This window comes from Chiloscyllium punctatum, chromosome 7, assembly GCF_047496795.1.
Source record: "Chiloscyllium punctatum isolate Juve2018m chromosome 7, sChiPun1.3, whole genome shotgun sequence".
NCBI lineage: Eukaryota > Metazoa > Chordata > Chondrichthyes > Orectolobiformes > Hemiscylliidae > Chiloscyllium > Chiloscyllium punctatum.
Window position 1 is genome coordinate 77,561,210 of NC_092745.1, and position 20,075 is coordinate 77,581,284.

The window sequence follows — 20,075 nt, forward strand, 5'->3', positions numbered from 1 at the left end:
CCAACCCAATCTAGTCCCACCTGCCAGCGCCCGGCCCATATCCCTCCAAACCCTTCCTATTCATATACCCATCCAAATACCTCTTAAATGTTGCAGTTGTACAAGCCTTTACCACATCCTCTGGCAGCTCATTCCATACATGTACATGAAAAAGTTGCCCCTTAGGTCTCTTTTATATCTTTCCCCTCTCACCCTAAACCTATGCCCTCTAGTTCTGGACTCCCCGACCACAGGGAAAAGACTTTGTCTATTTATCCTATCCATGCCCCTCAATTTCGTAAACCTCTATAAGGTCACCCCTCAGCCTCTGACGCTCCAGGGAAAACCTGGAGCGGCCTGGTCAGGAGAGGCCTGTTCAGGAGAGGCCTGTTCAGGAGAGGCCTGTTCAGCCTCTCCTTGTAGCTCAGATCCTCCAACCCTGGCAACATCCTTGTAAATCTTTTCTGAACCCTTTCAAGTTTCACAACATCTTTCCGATAGGAAGGAGGCCAGAATTGCACGCAATATTCCAACAGTGGCCGAACCAATGTCCTGTACAGCCGCAACATGACTTCCCAACTCCTGTACTCAATACTCTGACCAATAAAGGAAAGCATACCCCTTCACTATCCCTTCTTCACTATCCTATCTACCTGCGACTCCACTTTCAAGGAGCTATGAACCTGCACTCCAAGATCTCTCTGTTCAGCAACACTCCCTAGGACTTTACCATTAAGTGTATAAATCCTGCTAAGATTTGCTTTCCCAAAATGCAGCACCTTGCATTTATCTGAATAAAATTCCATCTGCCACTTCACAGCCCATTGACCCATCTGGTCCAGATCCTGTTTTAATCTGAGGTAACCCTCTTCGCTGTCCACTACACCTCCAATTTTGGTGTCATTTGCAAACTTACTAACTGTACCTCTTATGCTCGCATCCAAATCATTTATGTAAATGACAAAAAGTAGAGGGCCCAGCACCGATCCTTGTGGCACTCCACTGGTCACAGGCCTCCAGTCTGAAAAACAACCCTCCACCACCACCCTCTGTCTTCTACCTTTGAGCCAGTTCTGTATCCAAATGGCTAGTTCTCCCTGTATTCCATGAAATCTAACCTTGCTAATCAGTCTCCCATGGGGAACCTTGTCGACAACAACCTTGTTGTTTTGGTTTGTAGCTGTCCTTAACTTCTTTACTTGACCATAGATGGTGGATTTTCCTCTTGGAATTTCTCTTTATTGTAGGAACACACTTAATCTGAAATATCCTTTAAATGTCTGTTGTGGTTCTCTAATTTTTCTTTTTCACTTGTGGGACATAAGTGTCACTAGCTGGGCCAGCATTCATTGCCCACCTCTAACTGACCTTGAGAAGGTGGTGGCTAGCTGTCTTCTTGAACCACTGCAATCCATGTGCTGTAAGTAGACCCAAAATGCCATTAGGGACTTCCAGAGTTTTGACACAGTGGCACTGAAGGAACAGTGATAGCTTTCCAAGGCAGGATGGTGAGCGGCTTGGAAGGAAACTTGTAGATGGTGGCGTTCCAATGTATCTCCTGCTCTTGTCCTTGTAGTTGGAATTGGTTATGGATTTGGAAGGTGCTGTCTAGGAAACACTGTGGAAACCCTGGAAAGAAGTTCAATCTATTTCATCCAAATTTCCGCAAGTTTTCCATCATTGTTACAGAGAGACATCAGATGAACCACTCTATATATTCCCCAGCAGTGTCACTAATTTTTAAACAGTGAGGCCTAATTTGCAAATTTCATCAGTAAAAAAAACAATTTTAAGCAATTTTAGAACAATTTAATTCATCGTTTTGAAAACTTCCCCTTTAACAATGTGAACAAATCTTTATTTTTCTCATTATTTAGATTAATGAAGTCTGGTAAAATGTTAGGTACTCTGTACTTATTTTCACTGGGACAGGAATATGCTTTCCATAAGACAGTTTGAACTGCAGGCTTTAACCTGTTTTTCCAAGAAGTTTCAGTATTGAATGCTTGGGTGTGGTTGAAAAACATAATTAGGAACAATTGTAAGCAAAGTTACAATCTATATATAGAAGTGATGTGATATTTCAATCACATTGAGTAAATGCACCATCAGTGCCCATTTAGAAAACTTTAATTAAGGATTAGAGCCAAATTATAAGCATTGTAGGTTACACACCCTCTGATTCAAGACAGACATGTGCAATCCAAAATAATTAACTATTTTGATCTTCTTGAGGTGCTTACCTCAGATCATACTGTATGATTTGGATTATGGAGAACAAGGAGTCTATAGAATTCAGAAGTCCCTTAGTGTGAAATTGGGATGGGAAAATTCATTTTCAAAATTTAAGATCCTCATCTTAAGAAACGTGCTAGATTTGTGCAAGTCGCCAGTCTTTTGTAAGCTGAAAGAACTAGGTCCTGACAGTCATTTAATGGATGGCATGTAAGCCAGGGGTCTATTGGGGGTGGGTATCAGAATGGAGGCAACCTGGAGATCAACTGAGAGGGTTAGAATCTGTGACTTCAATTGAATTATCACAATTAATGTTGATTTTCAGAGATCACATCTTCATGTAGAATAGTAGACATGATATATGCCCAAATGAGGCTCAGTTCTATTAAAAGGAACAATCTACAAATAGAAACAAGAGAGGTTCAGTTGCTGTGAGACATAACAAAAGCAGCAAATAGATTAAGTGTTGCCTTGCTGTGATTACTGCAGGATGCAGACAAGAGAAGGAAAAAGACTTTGACCACAGAACATAGAAGATTACAGTGCAGTACAGGCCCTTCAGCCCTCATGTTGCACCGAACTGTGGTACCAACCTGAAGGCTATCTAACTTACACTATTCCATTCTCATCCATATGCCTATCCAATGACCATTTAAATGCCCTTGAAGTTGGTGAGTTTACTACCGTGCAGGCAGAGCATTCCACACCCACACTACTGAGTAAAGAGACTACTTCTGACATCTGACCTATATCTCTAACCCCTCAATATAAAGCTATGTCCCTTGTGCTAGCCATCACCATCCAAGGAAAAAGGCTCTCATTGTCCAACCTATCTAACCCTCTGATTATCTTGTATGTCTTAATTAAGTCGCCTCTCAACATTCTTCTCTCCAACGAAAACAGCCTCAAGTCCCTCAGCCTTTCCTCAGAAGACCTTCCCTCCATACGAAGCAATATCTGACTAAATCTCCTCTGAACCCTTTCCAAAGTTTCCATATCCTTCCTATGATGTGGTGACCAGAACTGTATACAATATTCCAAATGTGGCCGCACCAGAGTTTTGTACAGCTGCAGCATGATCTCATGGTTCTGAAAATCAATTGCTCTACTGATAAAAGCCAACACACAGTATGCCTACTTAACAACCCTATCAACTTGGGTGACAACTTTCAAGGATCTATGTACTTGGATACAGAGATCTCTCTGTTCATCACTACCAAGAAGCTTACCATTTGCCCAGTACTCTGCATTCCTGTTACTCCTTCCAAAGTGGATCACCTCACACTTTTCCATATTGAACTCCATTTGCTGTGCAGCTTATCAACGTCTCTCTGTAAGCTACAACATCCTTTGTCACTATCCACAACTTTACTGACCTTAGCATCATCCGCAAATTTACTAACCCATCCTTCTATGCCCTCATTCAGGTCATTTATAAAAATGACAAACAACAGTGGACCCAAGACAGATCCTTGCATTACCCCACTAGTAACTGAACTCCAGGGTGAATATTTCCCATCAACCACCACCCTGTCTTCTTTCAGCTAGCTAATTTTTGATCCAAACTGCTAAATCACCCTCAATCCCATGCCTCCATATTTTGTACAATAGCCTACCGTGGGGAACCTTATCAAATGCCTTACTGAAATCTATATACACCACTTCTTACTGCTTGACCCTCATCCACCTGTTTGGTCACCTTCTCAAAGACCTCAATAAAGGTTTGTGAGGCTTACCCTTCACAAAACCATGTTGATTATCTGTAACCAACATATTCCTTTCTAGAGGATTATAAATCCTATTTCTTAACCCTTTCCAACACTTAACCCACAACCGAAGTAATTTCTAGGGTTATTTCTACTCCCCTTCTTGAACAAGGAAACAACATTTGCTTTCCTCTAGTCTTCTACTATTATTCCTGTAGAAAATGACGACATAAACATCAAAGCCAAAGGCTCAGCAAACCCCTCCCTGGCTTCCCAGAGAATCCTAGGATAAATCCCATTCAGCCCAGGGGAATTTATCTATTTTTACACTTCCCAGAATTGCTAACACCTTCTCCTTATGCACCTCAATCCCACCTAGCCTCGTAGCCTGTATCTCAGTATTCGCCTCGACCATTGTCTTTTTCTAGTGCGAATACTGACGAAAAGTATTCATTTAGCACTGCCCCATCTCCTCTGACTACATGCACAACTTCCCACTACTATGCTTAATTGGTTCTAATCTTACTCCTCGTCATTCTTTTATTCCTGATATAGCTACAGAAAGCCTAAGGGTTTTCCTTGATCCCATCCGCCAGTGACTTCTCATGTCCCCTCCTGGCTTCTCTTAGTTCTCTCTTTAGGTCTTTCCTGGCTAACCTGTAACTCTCAAGCGCCCTAACTGAGCCATTATATCTCATCCTAACATTACCCTTTTTCTTCCTCTTGAAAAGAGATTCAACCACCTTAGTAAACCACGGTTCCCGCACTCTATAATTCCTTCCTACTTGACCAGTAATACTCATCAAGGAATCACAGTAGCTGGTCCTTGAATAAGTTCCACATTTCAAGTGCATTCATCTCCTGCAGTTTCCTTCCCCAGCCTATACATCCTAAATCTCGTCTCATATCGTAATTGTCTTTCCCCCAGCTATAACTCTTGACCAGCGATATATATATACACTTATCCTTTCCATCACTAAACTAAACAGAATTGAATTGTAGTCACTATCACCAAAGTGCTCACCTACCTCCAAATCTAACACCTGGCTGGGTTCATTACCCAGTACTAAATCTAATGTATTTCAACTCCAACTCAACTGCGCCCACACCTCCTCCCTCACCTCTATCCAAGGCCCTAAAGGAGCCTTCCACATCCATCAAAGTTTTACCTGCACATCCACTAATATCATTTATTGTATCCGTTGCTCCCGACGTGGTCTCCTCTACATTGGGGAGACTGGGCGCCTCCTAGCAGAGCGCTTTAGGGAACATCTCCGAGACACCCGCACCAATCAACCAAACCACCCCGTGGCCCAACATTTCAACTCCCCCTCCCACTCTGCCGAGGACATGGAGGTCCTGGGCCTCCTTCACCGCCACTCTCTCACCACCAGACGCCTGGAGGAAGAACGCCTCATCTTCCGCCTCGGAACACTTCAACCCCAGGGCATCAATGTGGACTTCAACAGCTTCCTCATTTCCCCTTCCCCCACCTCATCCTAGTTTCAAACTTCCAGCTCAGCACTGTCTCCTTGACTTGTCCGAACTTGTCGAACCTGCCTATCTCCTTTTCCACCTATCCACTCCACCCTCTCCTCCTTGACCTATCACCTTCATCTCCTTCCCCATTTACCCATTGTACTCTATGCTACTCTCTCCCCACCCCCACCCTCCTCTAGCTTATCTCTCCATGCTTCAGGCTCACTGCCTTTATTCCTGATGAAGGGCTTTTGCCCGAAACGTCGATTTCGCTGCTCGTTGGATGCTGCCTGAACTGCTGTGCTCTACCAGCACCACTAATCCACTAAATCTAATGTGCCCTAGCCCCCTTGTTGCCTGTCTACATACTGTGTCAAGAAATCCTTCTGCACACACTGGACAAAAACTGACCCATCTAAAGTACTTGAACTATAGTATTCCCAGTCAATATTTGGAAAGTTGAAGTCCCCCATAACAACTACACTGTCACTCTCCTATAGAGGATCATTTTTGCCAGTAATAAGAGGAAGAAACTGGTGGCTCTGTCAAGGTTCTTTTGGTTAGAACTAGCTCAGGCAATGGTCAGCTGAAATGTTTTATCCAGATCAATGCAATATTACAAGGAGTGGCTTAAAGGCTTAACGAGGTCACGACACAGGGAGCATATCTAATGGTTCAACTAAATTGTATGGGTTTAAGCCCTCACTTTTCTATTGTTTACTAAGCAACCTTCATGTTAATCCTATTAATCACGAAACTTCACTTTCTATACATTTAATCATTTATACGTTTATCCATCCATTGTTGACGATCACCCAGTGCACTGCATTTACCAGCTGAATACTTCAACTCACCCGTAAACTCACTCTCAGGTCTGTGTTTAGCCACTTGTAAGAGAGGAAAAAACGTGAGGGAGCAGGTGGTCTGCCGTAAATTGTTCAGCCTACAGATGCAGGGCAGGAATTCCAGTTTACTGGTGAAGAGAATTACAATATCTGAGACAAACAAGTTCCGACTTCACTGCAAGGAATGAACGATGAGAAACTACCATGATTAAATCATACTTTTTGGGTGGGTGGGGTGGGGGGCACCTGATTGAGATCTACAAAATCATAAAGACTATAGACAGGGTAGATAGAGATAAGCTTTCTCCCCAGGGTGAGGCATTTAAATATGAGAGGTCACACGTTCAAGGTGAGAGGTGAAAAGTTTAAGGGGGATATACACAGCAAGTACTTTACACAGAGGGTGGTAGGTGCCTGGAATGTGTTGCCAGCAGATGGAGTAGAGGTGGGCATGGTAGATTCATTTAAGGTGCGTCTGGACAGATGCATGAGTAAGTGGGGAGCAGAGGGATACAGATGCTTAGGAATTGGGTGATAGGTTTAGACAGTGGATTTGGATTGGCTCAGGCTTGGAGCGACGAAGGGCCTGTTCCTGGGCTGTAAATTTTCTTTGTACTTCTTTGTTCTTTTCATTTGTCTTGCCGAGCCTTCATACATAAATCAAGGGCCACAGCTCATCCATGACCACATTTCCTTCGAGGACATAATTCGTTATACCATCACACAACTTTCTGTACATTGGCAAACAAGAGTCATAGCGATGTACAGCATGGAAACAGACTCTTCGGTCCAACTCGGCCACGATGACCAGATATCCGAACTTAATCCAGTCTGATTTGCCAGCACTTCGCCCATATCCCTCTAAACACTTCTTATTCATACACCCATCAGGATGCCTTTTGAATGTTGTAATTGTACCAGCCTGCACCACTTCCTCTGGCACTTCATTCTAGACACACACCACCCTCTGCGTGAAAAAGTTGCCCCGTAAGTCCCTTTTAAATTTTCCCCCCCTCACCTTAAACCTCTGCCCTCTAGTTTTGGACTCCCCCAAACCAGGGAAAAGACTTTGTCTATTTACTCTATCCATGCCCCTCATGATTTTATAAACATTTATAAAGGTCACCCCCTCAGCCTCCGACGCTCCAGGGAAAACAGCCCCAACCTATTCAGCCTCTCCCTGCAGCTGAAATCCTCCAACCCTGGAAATATCCTTGTAAATCTTTTTTGAACCCTTTCAAGTCTCACAACATCCTTCCAATAGGAGGGCGACCAGAATTGCACACAATATTCCAAAAGTGGCTGAACCAATGTCCTGTACAGCTGCAACATGACCTCCCAACTTCTATAATTAATGCACTGTCCAATAAAGGAAAGCATGCCATACGCCGCCTTCACTATCCTATATACCTGCGACTCGACTTTCAAGGAACTATGAACCTGCAGTCCAAGGTCTCTTTATTCAGCAACACTCCCCAGGACCTTATCATTAAGTGTATAAAATCCTGCTCTAATTTGTGTTTCCAAAAATGCAGCACCTGACACTTATCTAAATTAAACTCCATCTGCCAATCCTCAGCCCATTGGCCCATTTGATCAAGATCCTGTTGCATACTCTGAGGTAACTTTCTTCACTGTTCACTACACCTCCAATCTTGGTGTCAGCTGCAAACTTACTAACTATACCTCCAATGTTCACATTCAAATCATTTATATAAATGATAAAGAACAGTGGACCCAGCACTGATTCTTGTGGCATACCACTGGTCACAGGCCTCCAGTCTGTAAAGCAACCCTTCACTACCACCCTCTGCCTTCGATCTTCAAGCCAGCTTGATCAGTTAGTTAGGTTTCCACTTGGCTTTTCAACTCACTTCCATGTAGAAGGTAAATGCTGGTGACAGATTTAGCTCCAACTTCATCCATCTCAGTCTCTAAATTCTCCTGCATAAATGATTAATGAAACGCTTTTTCCTACTTCATCTGGATTCATCTCTGCTGCTGATGCTGTGCAGAATGTGACACACTTATTACGGAAACCCCAGAGGTGCACCTTCAGTGCCATTTAGGCACTTGATGAATATCTTCAACATTCAGATGGCATGCTAGAAGACATGCATGGTGCGATAAGTGTTATGGCCAGATCCTCTCAATAGATTTCAAGAAAGTAGCCCGGATCATACCTTTTCTAGTTGTTCGAAGCAGGGTACTTCAGGAGTAATGCAGTTGGCCCAACCATTTAGCTTTAAGCAAAACGGAATTTATTTGCAAGATTACAGAATGAAACAAAAGACAACAGAATATAGAATAACGTAATATGAAAACCCAAAAGAGTATCCCAATTTAATGATGCTGTTCCAACTACTTGCAACAATTCCCATAAACACCCCTTGGCACAAAAAGATAAAATCAAACACAGGGTCTTACAGTAGAGAGATGTCAGAGATTCAGCATGGAACACCTTATTCCATGTAGCTGTTCCTTTGACCAGCAGCCTCCAAACTGACTGACTGCTTGCTCTGAACAGCCAGACTGCTAAAACTCAACCCAAACCAGAGAAAAGCTGAGCTGGGAGAACTGGCCACTTCCCTTTCATTGTACAAGTGTTTTTTAAAACTTGACAGCCTTTGTCCCAAGGCAGTATCTGTTAGCCATAATTAATTTGGTCCTAAAACTCTTAAAAACTAGACCTCTCAGAGTCTCTGCATTTACATCCCCTCTGAATAAAAAACCAAGGACAATATAACCTTGTTAAAGGAGTGGTATCATCACACCTCCCCTCTTAAAAAACAATGAACCACAAATATATGAAGATGGCTTCATTTTAAAACCCCTTAATCCTAAATTGTTTGTACACTACAACACCCATATACGTTATATTTATAATAATCAGGCAAACATGCACAACACATTCAGTTTCATTGTGTTTCAGTTCTGCCACCAAATGCTTCAGTTTCTCATTCAAGTCTCAACAATATGCCAGCAATCACATTTTCTCATCCTGCCACACGCACAATGTTCAACTTGAATGGCTGTAACAACAAACTCCATCAAAACAGCCTGGAATTTTTGTCCTTAAGTTTGTTTGCAAACTTCAATCAGTGCATGATTGTCTCATATACATTACTGTTAACAAACATTGAAATGTCTATGATGTCTCCTTCTCAAGTGTCGAACATTTCTGATGAATGTTCAATTTCCTGGAGAAATACTCGATAGGCCTTTATATTCTTATCATCTTCCTGTAAGAGCACAACACCGACACCCACATCGATAGTCACCTCGAATGGATTTGCATAATTAGGTGTGGCTAATACTGGGGTCATGGTTAACACAGCTTACAGCCTGTCAAATGTCTTCTGACAGTCTGCTGTCCACTGAAATTTCTTGCCATTCTTTAGCAATTCAGTGAGTGGAACAGCCACACTGCTAAAATTTGTTATGCATTTTCAATAAAATCCACTCAATCCCAGGAACCATAGTACTGCTCTTTTTGTCGATGGTATGGGAAACCCCCCAATTACCTTTGCTTTTGCATTCCGAGGGGTCATTTGTCCATGCCCAATAACACGGCCCAAGCAACTGATCTGGGCTTTGGCAAATTCACTTTTAGCCAGGTTTATCACCAAGCTTGCCTCCTAAAGTCGATAAATGTTGCAAATGCTCCTTTTACATGTGACTAAAAATCATCAGGTGATCAATATAAACTACACAATTGGGTAATCTGGAAATTATCCTATTGGTTAGTCTCCGAAACATGGCTAGCGCATTTTTCAAACCAAGTGGCATGACTTTAAACTATACCGTCCATTTGGCAATATGAAAGCCTAAAACTGTCATCACTCTTTTGGGCAAAGGCACCTGCCAGTATCCCGTGAGCAAGTCCAACTTAGAAATAGGAGTTGTGCGTCCCACCTTTTCAACACATGGAATTGGATATGCATCAACCACACTGACTTTGCAATAGCCCACACATAATTGGTGGTTACCATCTGGTTTTGGCACCGTTACTATTGGTGAACTCCAGTCTCTAACTCACTTTGATTATGTCTTAGAGCATGCTGACTTTAGGCGGTTCTGCCCATGTTGCTTAATTGGAACAGCATCTCTTATCTACATCAAGCACAATTACATTAGTACATCCCAGCTTATTTCCACATATCTCCCCAAATTAGTAATAACTTTTTCAGGTCATTTCAATTTTGCTCTGAAAGGTAACTCAATAATTTACCCTAATTTTTGACAACCTCCTCGTTGACCAATTTAAGTTGAGGAATGTCCAATTCAGAATCCACTGAACTTAGTTCTTCACTCTGTGTTGTAATCAATAACACATTGATTACAACACAGCAGCACGGTGGCACAGTGGTTAGCACTGCTGCCTCACAGCGCCTGAGACCTGGGTTCAATTCCCGCCTCAGGCGACTGACTGTGTGGAGTTTGCACGTTCTCCCCGTGTCTGCGTGGGTTTCCTCCGGGTGCTCCGGTTTCCTCCCACAGTCCAAAGATGTGCAGGCCAGGTGAATTGGCCATGCTAAATTGCCCATAGTGTTAGGTAAGGGGTAAATGTAGTTGTAGGGGTATGGGTGGGTTACGCTTCGGCGGGGCGGTGTGGACTTGTTGGGCCGAAGGGCCTGTTTCCACACTGTAAGTAATCTAATCTAATCTAATCTAAACATTCTCCTCTTGCTTTCCCTCCCTGTCAAAATACCTTTAAGCATATTCACATGACAATTTCTTTCTGTCTGGAGTCCTTATCAAGTAGTTCATCTTATTCAAGTTCCTTTCAACTTGATAAGGTCCACTAAACTTAGCTTTTAGGGGTTCACCTATCACTGGAAGTCAAACTAATATCTTATCGCAGATAGCAAAATTGCAAGATTTTAATTTCTTGTCTGCTGTTTCATTGTATGCTGGTGATACTGTTAAATGATGTCTAGCCAATTTCACCCACTCAACTTAATCGTTCCTTAAAATTTGACACAGTCCAAATGTGTGGTCTCTGAATTCTGACTTAATTTCTTTTTGATCAATTTTAGCGTTCCTTGCACTTCATGCCCCAAAACTAATTCAAATGGACTGAATTTGGTAGATTCATTTTGTGCATCCCTGATCACAAAACGTACAAACAGAATTCCCTTATCCCAATCACCTGGATAGTCTTGACTATAAGCCCTCAATGTTGTGGTTCTGTTCACCGAGCTGGGAATTTGTGTTGCAGACATTTCGTCCCCTGTCCAGGTGACATCCTCAGTGCTTGGGGAACCTCCTGTGAAGCGCTTCTGTGATCTTTCCTCCGGCATTTGTAGTGGTTTGTATCTGCTGCTTCCGGTCGTCAGTTCCAGCTGTCCGCTGCAGTGGTCGGTATATTGGGTCCAGGTCGACGTGCTTATTGATTGAATCTGTGGATGAGTGCCATGCCTCCAGGAATTCCCTGGCTGTTCTCGGTTTGGCTTGTCCTATAATAGTAGTGTTGTCCCAGTCGAACTCATGTCGCTTGTCATCTGCGTGTGTGGCTACTAAAGGATAGCTGGTCGTGTCGTTTCGTGGCTAGTTGGTGTTCATGGATGCGGATCGTTAGCTGTCTTCCTGTTTGTCCTATGTAGTGTTTTGTGCAGTCCCTGCATGGGATTTTGTACACTTACGATCTTAGTCTCCACAATCACCTGATGAAGGAGCAGCTAGTGCTGATGAAGGAGCTCTGAAAGCTAGTGGTTCCAAATAAACCTGTTGGACTATAACCTGGTGTTGTGTGTGATTTTTAACTTTGAACTCCAAAATAATTGAGTCTCTCAGAGCATCATAGGTTTGCTGTATTTTTAATGCCCTTATCCACCTATCAAAATTACTTTGTTTGATCCTTTCAGCTCAATGCAGGTTCGACCAAGGTCCTCCTTAGATTCCCGAAATATTGTCTGTTGGCTTCTAGCACAAGTTCATATGCACTTAAGATGGCTTTCTTCACTTTCGCATATGCCCCAGATACTTCCTCTGATAATGGTGCAAATACCTCACTAGCCCTACCTACAAGTTTTGTTTGGATCAACAAAACCCACATGGCCACTGAGTTTGTTTAGCCATCTTTTCAAATGAGATGAAAAGGCTTCTACATCCTTTTCATCAAGTTTAGGCAGTGTGTGAATATATTTAAACAGATCCTCACCAGGCCTATGGCTACCATGAGTTTACTCACCCACACCATCTTCCACAGTGAGCTTACCTTCAGCTTTCATCTCCATCCTTTTAAGCAGACTTCCTGTAAGTGCCAATTTCTGAAATTCAAACTCCCTCTCTTTCTTCCTTTCCCCTCTCTCCATCTTTCCTCTGCTTTTAATCATGAATGAAAGAGTTTCATTTCTGTTGCCTTTTCTTCATCTTGTGCCTCTGACTCAATATGCTTCATGTTCAGTTAAATTTTAGCCATCTCCAAAGCTTCTCTTGGCTTTTCCAGCGAATTTAAATACTGAGCTATTGCTGTAATTATCTCTCTTTGCCTCCCAGAAGAAGGCAGCTCCAACTCCAGATTATCTGCTAATTCCAGCAACTTGGTTTTAACCACCTTTTGCAAAACCCCCTTTTGCAAAGTAACTTCTTCCATGCCCAGAAAACTCTTGGTGACTGAAAGAGCTATTGCTATCCCATGCACTGTTTAAACCAACCAAATTCAACACCTGGACCAAAAGACACTAATACCTACCACTCGTTGCCTTCAAGTCTAGCAATCCTAATCCCATATCAAAACTATACAACAAATCCCACAAAGAGCACCAAATCTGTTATGGACCAGGCCAGACCCCCTCAAAATACTTCAAGAAAGTAGCTCAGACCCTAACTTTTTTAGTTGTTTTAAGCTGGTGTAAATTGGATATTTGAGGAGTGATGCAGTTGGCCCAACCACTAAGCTTTAAATGAAACAGAATTTATTTACAAGATTACCTAATGAAACACAAACAAGATAACAGAATATAGAGTAACGTAACCTTTCTGAAAACTCAACAGATGATCCCAATTAAATGATACTGTTCCAACTACTTGCAACAATTCCCATAAACACCCCTTGGCACAAAAAGCTAAAATCAAATAGGGTCTTACAGTAGAGAGACGTCAGAGAGATTCAGCATGGAAGACCTTCTTCCATGTGGCTGTTCCTTTGACCAGCAGCCTCAAAACTGACTGACTGCTTGCTCTGAACAGCCAGACTGCTATAATCCAAACCAAACCAAACCAGAGATAAGCTGAGTGGGACAAACTGGCCATTTCGCTCTCATTGTACATGTGTTTTTTTTTAAAAGCTTGAAAGCCTTTTGTCTGAGACAGTATCTGCTAGTTATAATCAAATTTGCCCTAAAACCCATAAAATCCAGACCTCCAACAGTGTCTGCATTTACAACCCCTCTGAGAAAAAAAAACAAGGACGATGTTAAAGGAACAGCATCAACACATATGGCTCTCATTTTATAGCTTCAATCTTATTGATTGAATTCCTCATAGTCCAAGGTTGAAGTAGGCATGCTTTCAATTCCTTCAGTCTGCTTCCTGGAACAAGGTGGTCCAGGAAGTTAGGACCACCACAGCATAAAAGCATTACTATAGTTAGAAAGAACTTTGGAAGGTGATGTCATAATCAATCTTGTTGGATAATATGGATAGTTTGAGCAGTGGCAAAAGCACACCATGTGTCGAAGTTTGTAACTGTAAAGTTATCTCGATAAAGAAAGAGAAAACTGAAACTGAGTTATGGAAAAGGACAAATTTCCAAGGATATAACCACTTTCCACAATCACAAGAGGTCCTACAGGACCTTACAGCAAATGAAGTAATTTTGAAATATAGTCACTATTGCAATTTAAGAAACATAGCAGGGAATTTGCACACTGAAAGCTCACACAAAGTACAGGTAGCTCTCAGGGAACTCATGATCCAGCAGAGCGACTTGCTGAAAACATCACTGAGGAATTAAGAAATGGGAATTTCAAGAAAACTTACCTCTGTTTGCAATAGTGCGACTCCAGCAGAGATCGTTTCAGGCGCTTCATTCTGCACATGCGCCAATGTCAGCACCGGTCTTCGTGCCACTCTGCACATTCACTGGTAAAAACAATGACTGCAGATGCTGGAAACTAGGTTCTGGATTAGTGGTGCTGGAAAAGCACAGCAGTTCAGGCAGCATCCAAGTAGCTTCGAAATCGACGTTTCGGGCAAAAGCCCTTCATCAGGAACATTCACTGGTGTCAACTACCGACACAGCAGCTTTTTGAGAGAGGACTAGTACAGATAGCAGCTTTGAGAGAGATACCTTGAGCAGTTTCCTATGAAAGGTGCACTACTCCATTTTTTTTCAAAAGAAGGAAAAATGTGGGAGGGATATAGTGACAAGAATGTTAATAAGAAACGTCCTGGTGATAAAATTACAAAGCAGGCTGGCTTTGAAGAAGTGGAAAGTGAGGATATTGAAGAGCTGCTCGAGTCCCACTGTGAAGACCTCTCGATAGCTGATCTACAACAGCTTGTCGCTGAGTGGAAAGTGGAAGCTGGAGATTAAAAAGACGAAGTCCAGGACGCAGCACCATAAGCACGTTCCTCTTCTCTTTTGTCTTCTATCCAGAGGGAAATTGAGATGCAGTTGCAGCTCTTCGAGCACAATGATTACAATGCAGAACACAGCATTTCATTCAATAAGATATCTGACACCCTATGAACAGCTTCTTCAAGACTGAAGAAAAAAGGTAAAGCAGCAAAAACTGGATGTCCTTTTTAAACCAACTCCCAAAAAACAGACAGAAGACAATCAACCACAGCCATCCACTTCTGCAACCACAACTGCACCTGAAAGTGGTGGCGATGATGACATTCTGAGAAAATATTGTTAATAAAGGGACAATGTAATGTGTTAAATTTACTTTTGTTTCATTAACAAATGTGATTTAAACCATTATTCAGTTAGGCTTTTGGGTCATTTTTGAGTAATCATGAGCGATAATTTTTACTGGTCTGCCCTAACCCCACTTTTCCCATAGGCTCCATTATTTCTATTAAGTGATTTCCTTATAAGTGAGGTTTTGCTGGAATACAACTACAGCATTATCGGAGAACTACTTGTTTGATAATGACAAGATAATCTTTATTAGCAATTTTGATTGTAGGATAAATATTGGTCAGGGCACTGTGAAGAACTCTCTTGCTGTTTTTCAAACAAACATAGTGCCATGGGATCGTTTAGGCCCAACTAGGACAAAGACAAAATCTCCGACAATGCAACACTCCCTTAACGAACATTGGGGTGTCAGACTACATATTTGCACTCAAGTGTCAAATGAAGTTGAATCCAAGTTAACAACAGCTAATAGCACTGGAGTGGGAAATGGTATTATGAACATGGACCTTAGCAAACAAAAGTTGAATACAGGGTGGGAATTGTAGAGAATGACAAAATGGTTACAGTACAAAAGCCTTTGTGTCCTTGCCAGTTCTCCGAATGAGCAACTCAGTTAGGCCTATTCATTGAGCCTTTCATTTGGTCCTGCAAATTTCTCTTCAGGTAATTATCCTTGGAAAGCACAACTAGATCAGTCTTCATCAGACTCCCAGCCACTGCAGTTGCAATCCTAACTGCTTCAGTTTTATTTTTGCTATTCACCTTAATTCTGTGACCTCTACTTCTCAACAATTGCGCCAATAAAGCAGTTTTGATCTGCTATCTAGACTCATGATTTTTAACAATTAAATCTCACAACAATTGAAAGAATCTTTTTGAGGGTGAGCTGATATCACTGGTTTTGAGGAAAAGGGGACATTGACTATGTTCATTGAATGGGAAAGACATTAGGATGGAAGTGGGTTTGTAGTCAAACCGAGTTTGGGAACAACATTTTATTCTGCCATGTGATGTGGATGTTTTAAACATTATATTCAAACTGTGCTTCTTGAACAGATGAGTCACATGACACTGGTTAACATTCAGCCAGTGTGCACAGGCTTGTTCAGACTTGTTTGAGCTTTTGCAGAATGCACAACTTTAGAATAAAAATCTTCCTGTTTGGTTGCAAACAAGTTTCTATGTTCTCAATTCTGACAAACCTAGTAAATGCCCAGTAGACAATAGGATATAGCTGGATAGGCCAGCATTTATTGCTTGTCCTTAATTACAGAAGGTGGTTAATACTGAACCAGAATGCAAAGTGTCTGGAATCACTATGCTGGCAAGACTAAGGATGACAGATTTCCTTCCCTAAAAACTTATTAAGTGAACCTCATGGGATTATATGACACTTGACAGTGGCTAGCCTTTTTCCTTCCATTTTTTCATTAGATTAAAATTTCACCACTATGGTGAGATTCAAACCCAAATTCCCAGAACATTACCCTATTTCTAGATTACTGGACCAGTGATACTATCAATACTCCGTCTCCTGGATATTCAAGGCAAGACTGACAGAGGAAGTGGAGAGGAGGCAGAGTGGAGAACAGTGCCATATAAAAGTGTAAATCAGCTAAAGTATCTGGTACAGTTACATGACCCCTAGAATAGTGCTGAATTTAAAGCAGTCTTGCTTGTATGACAGCCCTATATAAGACACTTAAACACCGAACAAGTGAGCAAATCCAACATCATTTCACTAATTCTTCACATTACAAACACTAACTTAAAGGAATCTTGGCACTGAACATGATCAAACATTGGCAATTTGGATAGCTGATTAGAGACTGAAAACCTTTGAACAGGGTTCAAAACAAAGCTCACTCACAAAGCTTTAGTACTAATGGACTTAAACACTAAGGTTCCTTAAATGACTGTTTAGTAGTTTGTTGCTCTACTTGCAGGACTATTCAAGTAAAGCCTGTTACAGCGACCTTTAAGCGGCATTTGGATAGGTACATGGATGGGTGCTTAATCTAGGATAGAAGTTCGGCACAACATCGTGGGCCGAAGGGCCTGTTCTGTGCTGTATTGTTCTATGTTCTATGTTCTATGTTCTAAAAGAACGTATAATTAAGCAAAGCAATTTTTTTCTATGCAAAACATACCAATAATGCTGCGAAACAAAGTGAAAATTACATGTTGACATGCTTGAATAAAATCCTTGTAAACTCCTTAAGAGCTTTTTTTAAAAAAACAGTGATAATTTCTGAAAATGTTTTTAAGTGCTTTAAAGGAAATATTTAAGTCTGGTATGGGGACCCCTTTTCGCAGGATGATTGAAACCCCAAGCCAAAGTTTTGGTATTGATCCCTCAGGCCATATTGCCACAATATTAAGCTCACACCATCTGAAGCCTGGTTGCAAAAACTCTGCTCATTAGTCTAGATTAACATAAAGACTGATACAGTTCAGAGAATAATTTGCATTTTTGTCATAAACATGCCAATGCTTTACATCACAAATACATACCTATCGAGCAGAAAGTGAAGCAATCACTTGGGGACTAAAAGAATGGTTGATAGAAAGGATTTTGGGAGGCTTGGTGAGGTGGGGTGGTGGAAGGGAAGTGGTAATAGAATAGGATGGGGCTATTGACATTGAAGAAAACAAGAGGTAGATTTTTCTCTTCAACTGGCAAATAGAAACTCTCAACTGTTATGGAAACCTCAATTTTCTTAATGCTACTGGAATTAATTGAATAAAAAATGGACATACCCTTTATAAAGGGTAGACAAACTGTATCAAATAAAGATTTAAAACTATCGTACATCAAGTTTGAAATGCCACTATAGTTCAAAGATGAGCAAAAGTTCACAGATGAGATTACAGATTCAGCAATAGATTTGCATAGTTGCTGACTGAAAAGATCAAGCAACTGAATCTGAACCAACTTAAAACAAAAATCCTATTTTCTCCCAGTTTGTTCCTTTCTTATTTCTCTCTAAATTGAGGGGTGTTCTCACCTCCCATGTTAACCATTTTGATGACTCCTAGGTGAAATCTCAAAGTGGCTTCAATGGCCACAAATACAAACCTCTAAAAGAGATGCTCGATCATTATTTATTTATCATTTATCCAAATGGTAAGGCCAAAGCACTGTTACAACAATCATTACTTCAGCACATTTCTCACTGATCAAGGATAGAAAACTGGGACAACTTTTGGTATGTTCAGATCTTCACCTGATGAAATTACTCAGCTGATAAGGGTAAAATGAAAGAAAAAGCTCCAAAAGATGATATTAGTGACCCTTTTCAGAGATACAGTATAGAAAAAACAATCCTTCAGCCCATTGAGTCTGCACCTGTCTAAAACAACCACCTATCTATTCTAACATTGTTTTTCAGCATTTAACTCATGGCCTTGTATGCCTTGACAAACAGGCAGCATGCTGGCTCAGTGGTTAGCAATGCTGCCTCATCATACAAGGGACATAGTCATCCAAGGGTGGAATTGAAGCTGTGTATGGAGTTTGCACATTGTCCCCATACGAGCATGGATTTCCTTCAGGTGCTCCAGTTTCCTCCCACAGTCCAAAGATGTGCAGGTTCGGTGGATCGGGAGAAAGTGAGGACTGCAGATGCTGGGGAGTCAGAGTTGATAAAGTAGGGTGCTGGAAAAAGCACAACAGGTCAGGCAGCATCCGAGGAGCAAGAGAGTTGATGTTTTGCGCAGGACCCTTCTTCAGGACTGGGGAGGGGAAGGGAGGCTGGGAGATAAATAGGGGGTGGGGCTAGGGGAAAGATAGGTGGGATGGCAATAGGTGGGCAAAGGTAGGAGGGGATAGTAATAGGTCAGTGAGAAGTGGATAGGTGGGAAAGAAGATGCACAGGTAGGTCAAGGTGGAGTTGAGTCGGAGGGTTTGACCTGGAATGGTATGGAGTGGGGCGGGGAGTTATGGGAACTAGTGAATTCAATGCTTATGCCATGTGGTTGTATGTTCCCAAGGCAGAAGATGAGGTGTGCCTCCTCCAGATTGCTGGTGGCCTTGTGAAGGTGGTGGAGAAGGCCCAGAATGAATGTGTCCTCAGCGGAGTTGAAGTGGATGGCACAGGAAGGTGGGGTTAGTTGGTGCACGTGCACCAGATGTTCCCTGAACCATTCTGAGAGTTTGTGCTCAGTCTCTTCGATGTAGAGGAGACCACATAGAGAGCAGGGGAAGGTGTGTGTGTGTGTGTGTGTGGGCCTAACAAAGTCGCCATGGAGGCAACAGTCCTTATGGACTGCAGATAGGGAAGAAAATATATTTTCGGTGGTGGGGTCTGATTATAGGCGGTGAAAGTGACAGAGTGCTGGATTTGGAGATTGGTGGGGTAGAATGTGTGGACCAGGCAAATTCTATCCTTGTTGGGTGGGTGGAGTTTGAGGGTGGAGATGCAGGAAATGGAGAAGATGTGGTTGAGGGTACTATCGATCAAAGGGAAGATAAAATTGTGCCCCCTGGAGTGAGGACATCTGGGATGTCCTGGAGTTCCCATGGTTCCAGGGATGTGCAGGCTAGGTGGATTAGCCATGGTAAATGCAGGGTTATAGGGATAGGGTAGGGGGTGAGTGTGGATGGGATGGTCTTCAAAGGGTCAATGTGGACTTGATGGTTCGAATGGCCTGCTTCCACACTGTATAGATTCTATGATTGACATTGCAAGTGTACATTTAAATAATTTCTAAATATCAGGGTTTCTGCCTCTTTCACCCTTGCAGGCAGTGAGTTCCAGACTCCCAAGACCCTCTAGATGAATAGTGTTTCCTCACACCCTTTCTAAACCCTCTGCCCCTTGTCTTAAATCTTTGGCCTTGTTCACTGATCGCTCCACTGAAAGGAAAAGTCATATCATGTCTACCATATGTCCCTGATAATTTTATAATATCTCAATCATGTCCTCCACTTTTTCTCCTCTGCTCCAAGGAAAA